Below are 12258 nucleotides of genomic sequence, written 5' to 3' on the forward strand. Positions count from 1 at the left end.
TCAACGACTTTGCCTCAGTCTTCACTGGAAAGGGCTCTAACCACATCATCCGAGTTGCAGAAAGCAAAGGCAGGGACTGGGAGAATTAGGTACTGCCCACTGTAGGAGAAGACCACATTCGGGACCAGCTGAGGAACCTGAAGGTACACCAGTCCATGGCACCTAATGAGCTTCATCTGTGGGTCCTGAGGAAACTGGCAGATGAAGTTGCCAAGCCACTACCCATCATATTTGAGAAGTCGTGGCAGTCAGGTGAAGTTCCTGCTGACTGGAAAAGGGGAAATATAACCCCCATTGTTAAAAAGGGAAAAAAAGGAAGACCTGGGGAACTACAGTCCAGTCAGTCTCACCTCTGTGCCAGTGAGATCATGGAACAGATCCTCCTGGAAACTGTGCTAAGGCACATGGAAAATAAGGAGGTGATTGGTGACAGCCAACATGGCTTCACTAAGGGCAAATCGTGCCTGACAAATTTGGTGGCCTTCTACAACAGCATTACAGCACTGGTGGATAAGGAGAGAGCAACAGATGTCATCTACCTGGACTTGTGCAAAGCATTTGACACCATTCCACACAACATCCTGATCTCTGAATTGGAGACAGATAGATTTGATGGATGGACCACTTGGTGGATAAGGAATTGGCTGGATGGTCACATGCAAAGAGTTGTGGTCAATGGCTCCATGTCCAAGTGGTGAGCAGTGACAAATGGTGTTCCTCAGGACTCGGTACTGGAACTGGTGCTGTTCAACATCTTTGTTGGTAACATGGATGTTGGGATGGAGTGTACCCTCAGCAAGTTTGCTGATGACACCAAGCTGTGTGGAGCAGTTGACACGCTGGAGGGAAGGGATGCCATCCAAAGGGACCTGGACAGGCTGGAGAGGTGGGCCTGTGCAAACCTCATGAAGTTCAACAAAGCCAAGTGCAAGGTCCTGCATGTGGGAACAAATACAGACTGGGTGGAAAATGAGTTGAGAGCAGCCCTGAGGAGAAGGACTTGGGGGTGTTGGGGGATGAGAAGCTCAACGTGACCCGGCAATGTGCACTTGCAGCCCAGAAAGCCAACTGCATCCTGGGCTGCATCAAAAGCAATGTGGCCAGCAGGTCAAGGGAGGTGATTCTGCCCCCCTTCTCTGCTCTGGTGAGATCCCACCTGGAATATTGCACCTAGGTCTGGACCCCCAAACATAAGAAGGACATGGACCTGTTGGAGCAGGTCCAGAGAAGGGCCACAAAGATGATCAGAGGGCTGGAGCACCTCTGCTATGAGGAGAGGCTGAGAGAGTTGGGGTTGTTCAGCCTGGAAAAGAGAAAGCTCCAGGGAGACCTTATAGCAGCCTTCCAGTATCTGAAGGGTGCCTACAAGAAGTTTAGAGAGGGACTTTTTATCAGTGATAGGACAAGGGGAATGGCTTCAAACTGGAAGAGGGTAGATTTAGATTAGATATTAGGAAAAATATTTTCACTCTGAGGGTGGTGGGGCGCTGGAACAAATTGCCCAGGGAACTTGTGGAGGCCCCATCCCTAAAGGTGTTCAAGGCTTTGAGCAGCCTTCTAGTGGAAGGTGTCCCTGCCCATGGCAGGATGGCTGGAACTAGATGATCTTGAAGGTCCCTTCCAACCTAAACAATTCTATGATTCTATGGTAAAGATCCAAAGTAAAAGGTATTGCGCACAATGATTTAGGATACGGAGGCCTGGGTTGTGATGAGGACCCTCCTGCTTTAAACAACATGTTTGGGCTAATCATTGCTGAACATTTTACTCTATTGGAGGAATCAATGCTTCATTCATGCACTAAGTGGTAGATCTCACCTGTTTTGTTTTGCTTCTGGATGAAAGCAGTGTATAGTTTTTGTGATAAGCAAGCCTGCAACAAACAGAGTGTCACCAGCATCCACAAAAGTGATTGTTTCTGAAACAGGAGGCAAGAACATTGGGTCTGAAAAGAAATGTGATATTTTAAACTACACAGAGGACAAAAAATGAGATTTTGGGGTTAAAGGTTTGTGTGACTGTTTTGTTTTTGGAGAAATAAAACCAGGAATTACATACGAACATTCATCAAATATCTATCTACATAACCACTACACATGCAGTACATGACAGTACAATTTTGGGTCACTGTGTGCGATACATGTATAACAATAACATAGATATTAATTTGAAGTAAATATGTACTGCATACAGTGCTTATGTCATTTCCAGGAACTACATAAAGGTAGCGTGAAGGGCTTAGCTATGAGTATTGAAATGGTAGGAAGAAATCAGAAACCGTAGTTAAAGAACTTAGAAAGAACATCTGAAAAGATGAACCTTTTGATAGGATTTAAACTGCCTATGGGATTCAAGAGCTTTAATCAAAAAAAGCAGCTTATTCCATCAATGTCGTGAGCAATAGCGGAAAAGGCATCATCAGTGAAGAACACTGTAGAAAAAAATTTACTTGGTTTAAAAAACTGTTTAGGAAATCTGAGACTCATTCATTTGTCTGGTGACCATCTGGATGGATTTTGCCTTGGAAAGCCTGTCCTGAACTTGAAGCAAACAAACATTTGTCCACATGGTGGGAAAGAAAAGATTGAAGCAATGTGCCAGAACTGGAAAAGCCGCCCATGCGTATCAGTATATTTACCTAGAGCAAGAAAAATGTGCTCTTCATTTCTGGGACATTATCTTTAGTCCTCTTGCAAAGGTCTCCTTCACAATCCTGCATAGTGGAAAGTCAGGGAAAAGATACGTATTTTTTCCCATATGTGACATCTATTTCTATGACGTGCATTTGCATTCAAGATCCGTGACCACAAGACTCTTGCACCATGTTAGAGGCTGTGAAGGTTAATTTTTATGTTCCTTAAGGAGGTTTTAGTCACCCCAAAAGCAGTTTCTGGTAGGCAATTCCCTGGGGGAGGAGGTGCCGCCCTGGCCTGGTGGAGCTGCCAGCAGCCCATCCCTGGAGCACACCACTGGATTTCTGGCAAGTCCAGAACCCAGCAAGGTGACAGTGCCAGATGGTCCCTGCTCGCCGGGCTGGGCTGCCAGAACCCAACCCTGGCCTTTTTGGGCAGCTGGCTGTCATACTAATGGACCCAAAGCCATTAGCTGGCACTGGGGCCATATCCAAGACCTATAAAGAGGGATAGACAGTAAACTCCATAATGGGGAGGAATAATGCAAAGAGGCAGAAATGTTTATTTGCCTTTTCCTTTATGGTTAGCCTTTATGAATTTGGGTAGCACTGTTGTAGATGGACCCTGGACAACTCTGTCTCTGTGCTGCAATATATCCACTCCAACACCCATTTAAATGAGCTGGCAGTTCAGGGGATGGTTGTTTCCCATTTCAAGCTATTTAGCATCCCTGGCTGTTTCTTCTCTAACTGAAATATCTGATATCCTTCAACAAAAACCCCATGACTACCAACAATATACACATCAAACCCAGACCACAACTAAACTTTTATGCTCTTTAGCATTCCCAGTTGTCAATATTCACTAGACCTCTGTACCCACCTCACCCAATGCGCGAAGGCAGAAGGAACGCTGTTATTCATATTTCTTCTTTTCACAGCTTTGAGTATGGTGTAAGTAACCTTTCCTACAAAGTCAGCTAATATGATCCTTCATCTCAGACATGTGTAATTTACAAATGTAAAAGCAATGGGTCGTCACAGTTACATGAATCCACATGCAGGGTAAAAGGTTAGAATATTTTGGAAGGAGCTGATATGTACTCCAGAAAAGACACTGATAAAACTTACCTTGGCTCTTGCTTATTTGTGCACCATCATTGCTCTGGGAGAAAGACAATCGCGTTGCCTAACATCAAGTATTTCAAGGCTACTTTGCTCGTGTACATTTTGACAGTGTAACGTGCATTTTTGCAGGTGCAAATACAGATATATCTAAAAGATATACCTGGAAGATTTTAAGTTCAAGAAGAAACACCTCTTCCTTAAAAACAATTTTGATTTTTTTACTTTAAAATTACCTTGAAGTGAACTATGAATTACTTGGTGTTAAAATGAACGGCAAAGGTTTAAAAGAAAATATATGTGTTAAAATGCTTTAAATTCCAGTGAAATCTTTCTGAAATTTTTAGAGCAAATTGAGGGCACCTATGCAGGCACATGTTACCTTCCTGCCAGCATTGCAGAGTCTGAGAGCTGAATTATTAGGAAATCTCTTTTGCTGGATTTCAGACAAATCACTTTAATGTGCCAAAATTGATTTGGCATGAAATCATCAGTAGACCTTCCAGAATACTAATAGCATTAAAGGCAGAGGCCAGGACTGTCAAACTTGCTTGGCTAAAGTTAGGCTAATAAATTAGTAGTTAGGTATCCAAATTAGTCTTCTGCTTCCAGATGTGCTGTGGGTCCCCTGGTCCAGCTGAAGAGATTTCAGCAAGTGACACAGGTGCATGGGGGTACAGGGAATTCTGGGCATGAGGGGAAGTGTATTTAGTGGTTTTGCTTCTCAGCTCAAATCTGCATCTACAAGTCTCAGGTGCTGTAGGTAAGCACCCCAGGTAGTTACTAAATCTCTTTAGTTTTGTGCATTTATTATTTATTTTTTTTAACAAATCCACAGGTCTTGACTCTGAATCACACCTCTTGCTTTTCACCCAGTGAAAATACCAGCACAGCCCAGTGCTCTGAGCAGAGAGCTGACAGGTGAGGATCACTAACCTCTTCTCCCAGCTCCCCTTTCAACTCCCCTCGTGGCCTTGGGTGAAATTTCTCCCAGTCTCTGCTTTCTTGTCAGCGATGACGGTGCTTATTTTCCACATATGCTGTGAACACCTCTCATTATATTCAGCTACTTTCCCTGAAGCACAAATTTACTATAAGATCTTTGCTACGAAAGTGTGGAGCAATATTCTTCCCCCAGCTAGTTGTATTTATGGAATTTAAGAGTATGAAACAGCATTTGGACTTGGTCTTTAGGCAGTAAGATAGATATGTGCTATCTCTGTAACATTTAGGGACAGGAGCCTTGGGTGACATACATCTGCTTTCTTTAACTTTAGTGAATTTGAAATCATTTTCTTTGGTGGAGGTATTGATTCACTTCAGCTGAGGTCCAGGCCTCTGCCTTTTCCGTAGCAACGTTTCCTAAAACGATTTGGAAACTTACAGTACAGGAGGAGATCTGCAGCCAAGCAACAACTCAAGGGAACTAAAACTGTCGTGGCTGATTAACAGAAATGAAAGCTGCTCAGAAACAAATCTGGGTATGAATTTGGAGCACAAGAATTAATTGAGAAGGGGATTCTCTTTGTACTTCTTTTAGTAGGTCAGACAGTTTATCCGCTAAGATGCCTTTGAAGCTGCCAGCAAAAGAGGCGTCACTGGAAAGATGAAACGAGCCAGTGAGTGAAGTCATCGGTTTGTCCTAAACCCTGCTATTCTGAGTGAATTACTTGCATGGCAAGTAACAGAAGCCTAAGCCAAAAATGCTCCATTAGCCTTTCCAAAGAGAGGGTAAGAAAGGGATAGCTGTGGCAAGGGATGAGCCGACGGTAACGTGCAGCCTTCATTAGAGCAAGAGCAGGGGCATAGTGCTGGAAGGTTGAATTTCTGCTTCGTTCACACAGCTGTGCAATACCTCTGCTTTTCTCACAGAAAACACCAAAGGACTGAACGCAAACTCACAGTAATGTGCTCCCTTCCCAATGGCATTAATTTAACTGTGGTGCAGGGCAGGTGAAAGTTACAGCAGTATCATGGTGACTTGGTAGACGTCTATTCACATAACCATGAATTCAGTGCGAGTTGTTACATTGATGTTAATGGGAGGAGGCTCACAAGAAAAAAAAGCAGATGTAGACACAGGAATTGATGACTAGCACATAGGAAAAAGACTGCAGCTCCTGCTGAAGTCAACGGGAGGAAGAGATTTCACTAATAACATACAGAAAAGTATTTGAGAAAAAGAAACACGCATTCAGAGCAAAGCAAATGAGCTGTTTGTTTTTTTTCTAAGACTTGGCTGCATGTAGATATTGACTGTAGAAAAAATCACTTTTTAAAGCTGCCTCTGTTTTTAATGCATAAATCCAATGTGGGATGTTTGTCCCAAAGAGAACAGGAATAAAAGAGATATTAAGATCTTGCAGTCCTGTTCTTCCTCGTCAGAGAGGAGTCATGGCAGATCATGCCATCCTCTGCCTCCAGTGCCCAACTTTGTACCTAAGGAATCACTCATCCTTTGCTGAGGATCAATTAGGTATAAGAAATGGAGAAAAAGAGGATGCAGTCACAGAATATGGCACATTTTTGGAAGTAAATGGTGAAAACAATACTTGCTTTGCCCATATCTTTCCGTACCTATAGCTCCAAAACCAATAAAAGAGGCTTTTTGTCATGATGCTGTATTATGTTGTATTTATTGTTTTTTCCAGCCTAAAGTGCTTTGTGTGTGAGATTAAAAAGCTGCAAGTCTCGGGCCATCTGGACAACCAAATGGATTTAGTGTACAGGATCACTGCCAGATGTATGCCAGTTGTAAGTTTAATTTTTGAACATATAAAGTGCCTGAGGCTCTGTGTCTGTTATTCAGAGGAAATCATGTTCCAGTTTTCCAAAAGAATACAGATAAAGTTTGAATCTATGTGTGTGGTCTTTTCTCTTTCACATGGTTTAAGGCATATTCTGTTTCTCATAAAGAAAAATGATGGCAAGAGATTTTTGCATATTTCTGACATGTTACGTATGTTTGTTCACATCTGTCTGACCTTATGGAACAGTAGGAAACACAGCAATAAGTTTTCTGAAGGAGCTTCATTGAAATTGTTTAATTGAAAGATAAAATTTCACATAGTACTTTAGATTAATTTGCACTTATATTTATTTATGATCAATTAGGAGAATAAATGTTTTCAAGTATATAATTGTTTATAATGTCTTAAAAGTGATATTTAATTGATTTGATTTATTTTAAATGAGGAGCTAATGGAAGATGAGATATATTTTTAGCTTTACACACAGTTAGAAGGATAAAGCATATTAAATTTTTTTTATTTTGCAAATGTTCTCACATAACAAGGTCTACAGCACATCTGAGATAGATATTGTGAAAATGAGGAAAGGTGTGAGCACAGATAGCTCTGGGCTTTGCAAAAAGGTCTAGAGGATTTTGTTCCAAACACACCAGTTGAAATCCAGGGTAGAGCAGGATTTGGGTGATAGAAAACAGTGATTTGCGGGTCTGGCTCTCCTGCCTAATGCACTGCTGCCCACATCAGTGTATTTCTTTGCAGCTGAAATACCGGCATTGAATTACTTTCTCCTAAACAGACCTGAAGGCGCAATGAATCAGAGATAAATGTTTGGAAAAGAAAGAAAGACTTGTTCGTCAGGGCAGAGTTATTCCCCCTGACCGACAGAGCAGCGAGGGAGGAGCTGGTGAAAGACAGCCATCCACAGCAGCCAAGGGCTCCTGCAGCGGGTCTCGGTGCCCCCGAGAGGCACGGCGTGTGGGACAGCCCAGCCCACTGCGCTGACTGGGTTTGGCAATTTCCATCACAGTCAAGTTAAAGTATATGTAGACTAAAATAGGTTCAAATGTTTGGAAAAGGAGAGTGGTGGCAACTGGTAACGTCGCTAGACACTGCCAAGAAGCAGAGCCTCCAATAGGAATTTCTTTGCAACAATTTCTAACGCTAAAAACAAATCTCAGCTCTCTAAAACAAGGGCTGCATTAGCCCTGAAATCAGCAGGACTAATTGCATTCTTGCTCCTAGAGATAGATGAGAAGTTTTGGTTAGCAGCTCAGGTTGGTATGTTAGCAGATCAGATGATTACGCAGTGAAAGGGGCTCCATGTGTTTTTGGGTGCACCTTTTCAACAAAAAACCATGAAAGAAAAGCTGGCACTGTAATTTGTAGTTTATTGTATTCTTGAAAGTAATTTTCCCTGTGATATTAGCCATTTTTTTCTCCTGCAAACTCATTCAAGGGGTGGGAATCAGGGAAACCAAAAACTAGTAGGTTTCATAAAGTAAGGAACAGCAAATTGAGCAAAAGGAGGATTATGAAGACTAAATCTTTTGTTCAAAGAGTGATTAAAAAGCATTAAGTTGGATGAAGTCAATCTAGAGCTTAGCTGCACAAACCTTCTGCCCTGTTTTTCTTCTGTTTGGTTTTACATGTATTAAGAAATTAAAGGAGTGGGAGAGACCTCTTGAGGACTGATGAGGCTGGGGCTTTTTAAGAGTAATAGTTGAGCACTATCAGTTGGACACAAGCTCTGTTTCCTGATTTCCAGGCAATGTAAATTGTCCTGGACAGCTGAGTCCAAGAGCAGCAAGAATAAGTTGAGTGCTCTTTTCCAGCAGAGGATTGGAGCAATTCACACCCAAATGTGTGTGCTGTGGGGATTCCTCCAGGCAATGAAATTCTGGGATTTGTGGCTTTCTCTCCCCATGGCCTAAGTGAAAACGGTTCCCCTGCCCAACAGCAAGTACAGCTGCAGTTCATTGCTGAAATAGGGATGTATCAGGGTAATTGCTATTTGCTTTGCATTCAGAATACGTTGGTTTTTCTGTGCTTTTAGATTCAATCTGCACAAGATGCGTGCAACCAGCTCTCTGGGTGTTGTTTGCCTTAAAGAAAACTGTGTGTGTAGAGGAGAAGAGTTCCTTTCCAGGAAAGAGCAATAGTATGAAGCAGGAGTTATTAGTGGATGCTATATCATAGCCATGGACGTAAATCGAGAAAGACTAAAACCAACAAATAGTCAAGTTTCTGCACTCTGTGCACATCACTTGGAAAGCTCTGAGCCCTTTTTCCACACTGTGTTTATACAGAAAGATCAAGGATGGGGGAGAGAGCGCAGCTGTAAACATAGATTAAGTTGGTATATTATTTTTTTCCGCATCTTTTCTGTATTTACTGACTTAATTGTTTTCTTCTGTTTAGACTGTGGTTTTAAATGAATTGCTAGTGTGATTAAAAACTAATTGTTAATTGCAAAATCCTCTGTCTTCAGCCATTCCCCATCATGGGCTCTTTGTTCAGTACATTTTCTTATCCTCCCAGTTTGGCCTGATGACCTTTCCTTTATCTGAAATATTTTTGTTTCTGGTCTTTGGTGTCCTTATGAACATGACTAAACATTTCAGTGTTTACTCCTAGAGAACGCTGCCCTTGAACAGTAGCTGTGCCCCCGTAGCTCTGCTACAGGGACCAAAGTTTCATAATGGAGCAATGCAAAACTCTCCCAGTTGCCAGCAACATTACACTGAGTTGTACCAAGCAAAACTTTGCCCTGAAGCCTTTTGCTCTCCTTGAATCTTATTTTCCCCCTTGATTCACATTTCTCTTTCTAATGAAGACCAGAAGGAGGAGCTTCCCCCTCCCCAAGGCACTCAAATAGAGGTCAGAGGACAGCTATTTTCCTTCCAAAAGTTGGTTTTGGTATTTCAGCATCTTTCTCATTCTGTGATTGGGTGAAAATAGATATTTTCCTTCTCCTTCAGAGAGAGCTAATAAGTAGCCTAGTGGCTAGGGCACATGTCCAGAGCAGAAGACACTGAATACCTCCTCGGTCTGGTCCTTACCAGAGCCTGAGCTTAGCTCTTGTGCAGTGCAGGGCCCAGGGTGCCCGATTATCTTCATCTCCCCTCTTCTTTCCCTCCAACCATTCTCACCTCTCCCCCAAAATCACCATTATCCCCATGGAAATTTGCTTAATCAGCCATGTAACAAAAAACTCCATGTGGTTCTTAGCCAAGAAAGTTGAAAAACTGAAACAGAACTTGAGTTGAAGGTGGTTAGCTCCAACCATACGGAATACGCATATTTATGTTGGCTTTTTTTTCCTCTTTCAAGTACAGTGGATTATCATAGAATCGTAATGTCCTCTCAGAATTGCTTTTCCAAGGGGTGATGCTGTATAAATCATGAAAACTAGACATGGAAAATGTCAAGCAGGTCTCCTGGTCCAACCATCTGCCAGGAGAAGATTGTTCCCTGCAGAATTTTCCCCAGTGCTTTGCTGTAGAAAAGTAGCAAAGAGATGCTTTATCTGCAAAACAGCTCCACGCCTATTTATAGTCCTGCAGAACTCATTATCTTTAGTTACAGAGAAATGACTTTACATCCCTGTTACAGAATAAGGTCCCTCTGCCCATGGTGTCGCAGCTGAGTTTGCCCACATGCACATCCCCAAAGCCACAAGTGTGAAAGCTGATACGCATTTGCGGCTCGATGATTCAATCAGAAACAAATCTTATCCACCGCAATCACATATCCTGCCCTTCCATAGCATACTGATAACCAACCGGCAACCCCTTGATTGCTCCCCCACGAATAATGAGCAGCACAGCAAAATGTTCCTGTGCGTTTAGAGCAGAAAAGGAGCATTTCATTACCAGATCCTCCCCCTCCTCGCCAGAAGCTACCAAAGAATAAAATGGGAAGGAGAGATATGGCTTGTGGCATCTGTCAGTGCAAGTAGCCTTTGGTTCAACCTGGGCTGTTATAAATATTATATTAGAAGTATTAGCAAGAGCAGATTGGATTGCAGCGGGTCCAGAATGAGGCAGCCCGAAGGCTGGCAATAAAGCTGGAAGAAATTAAATGGTTTGGCATAGGTATCTTCTGCTTTGCATTGTGCAAGGAATGAAGAGGAAAGAGGGAACTCTTTCTGCCTTGATTTAGCTCATTTGGAGCATCTATTTAGAAGAGCCATTTTTGCCACCTTGGCAAAGATGGCCTGTGCCTGCACAGGCAAACACTGTGACCCATGACACTGTCCTCACAAAGTTTATTTAATTACCCTTATCACTGGTTTGTGCTTTTTTGGACATGCTTCTCCATATTTAACTGAGTTTGCATCACCATTGGATGTGGGCTATTAGCACTTTGGGCCAGAGCTTTGAGTGCAGATTCAACTTGCACAGGCTGTATGGGTGAGCCCGGGCACATCAGTGAGGGACAGAATTCGAAGAAATTCAGGTACTGAAAGGCGAAAAAATAGTTACTAGCTCATCTTGGTTTCACACAATGAGAGCTCCTGAAACTGCCATTTAGTTTTTACGTGCAGCTTCAGACACCACAATTAGTTTTTAAATCTGGTTCAGGTCTCTGCATCGTGGTTCCCCACCTATATCATGGAGAGAAAATTCTTTCTTTAGCCTGAACTTTTGTGAGAAGCTAAGAAAGTTCTGGCAGAGGCCATATGATTGCCTCAGTTAAATAGGAAAATTCATTGTATACGTTGGAATTCTGACAACTTCAAGGGAGACAGAAAATCAAGGGGGTGTGAATATATGTCATATTCCTTCCTGTTAGTGCAATTTTAGGTCTTACTTGTAAATAAAAATTGTTCAGCAAAAAGTTTGATTTTCTAGGTCCACAGTGCTACTTAAAATTAAAAAAACAAAAAAAAAGAAAACAAAAAGGCTTCTAACATTCCTCCTCCAGCAATGAGAGAACAAAGCAGGCAAGAATCATTGAAGAGGTGGACATTTCCCACACCACTAAATAAACCCTCTGCTTTGGTGTACGTGGGTGGTTAGGAAACACAGATGCCAGAAATTGGCCTAGACTATATTTCCCTAGAGGCACAGAGAGATATTGAGGGAAAACACAATCATTCTGTGATTAAGAAACCAGGATATATATATTTTTTTTTCCATTTTAAGAATGCAACAAACTGGAGGGGAACCACCTGAGAAAGCTGATGGCAAGAGGAGCAGGGAGAAATCATTCCAGTCAATACTTCTGAAGCGTGGGGTTGCATCATTTGATGCACAGCATTATTACCATAGCAGAAATGCTCATACAGAAGAGAACAGCCTTGATCATCTTGGGCAGAAGGCTATTACATAAGCAAGTATATATTTAATTGCCTTCTATTTGCTCTCTGGAAGGACTTTCCTCCCATTTCAAGTTGGAGGTAGGTCTAAACTCAAGAGCACTCTGCACAAAAATGCACTTGAAGTTTTCTGTTTAAGGACGTGCAGTTGCACAGCCTCCTTGAGCAACTTTAAATAGGTGCCATGAATGGCAAGTCGAGAAGCTGCATTATCATTAGCTTCCACCTGAGGGTAAAAAGAAATATGCTGTCTGACCTTAGATGGATCAGAAACACTGGCTATCAAGCAAATGGCAGTAAAATATCCCCACTGCTCTGCTACTGTTAACCACTTCTGGTATTGTGTCTGCCTTATAAAACGCACCAAGGTTAAGCTCCACTTGCAGGACTATAGCCTCCCTAGGACAGGACGAGGCAGCCACACAGCCTTC

The sequence above is a fragment of the Vanellus vanellus genome (genome assembly GCF_965231255.1).
Source record: "Vanellus vanellus genome assembly, chromosome: 5".
NCBI classification, from domain to species: Eukaryota; Metazoa; Chordata; class Aves; order Charadriiformes; family Charadriidae; genus Vanellus; species Vanellus vanellus.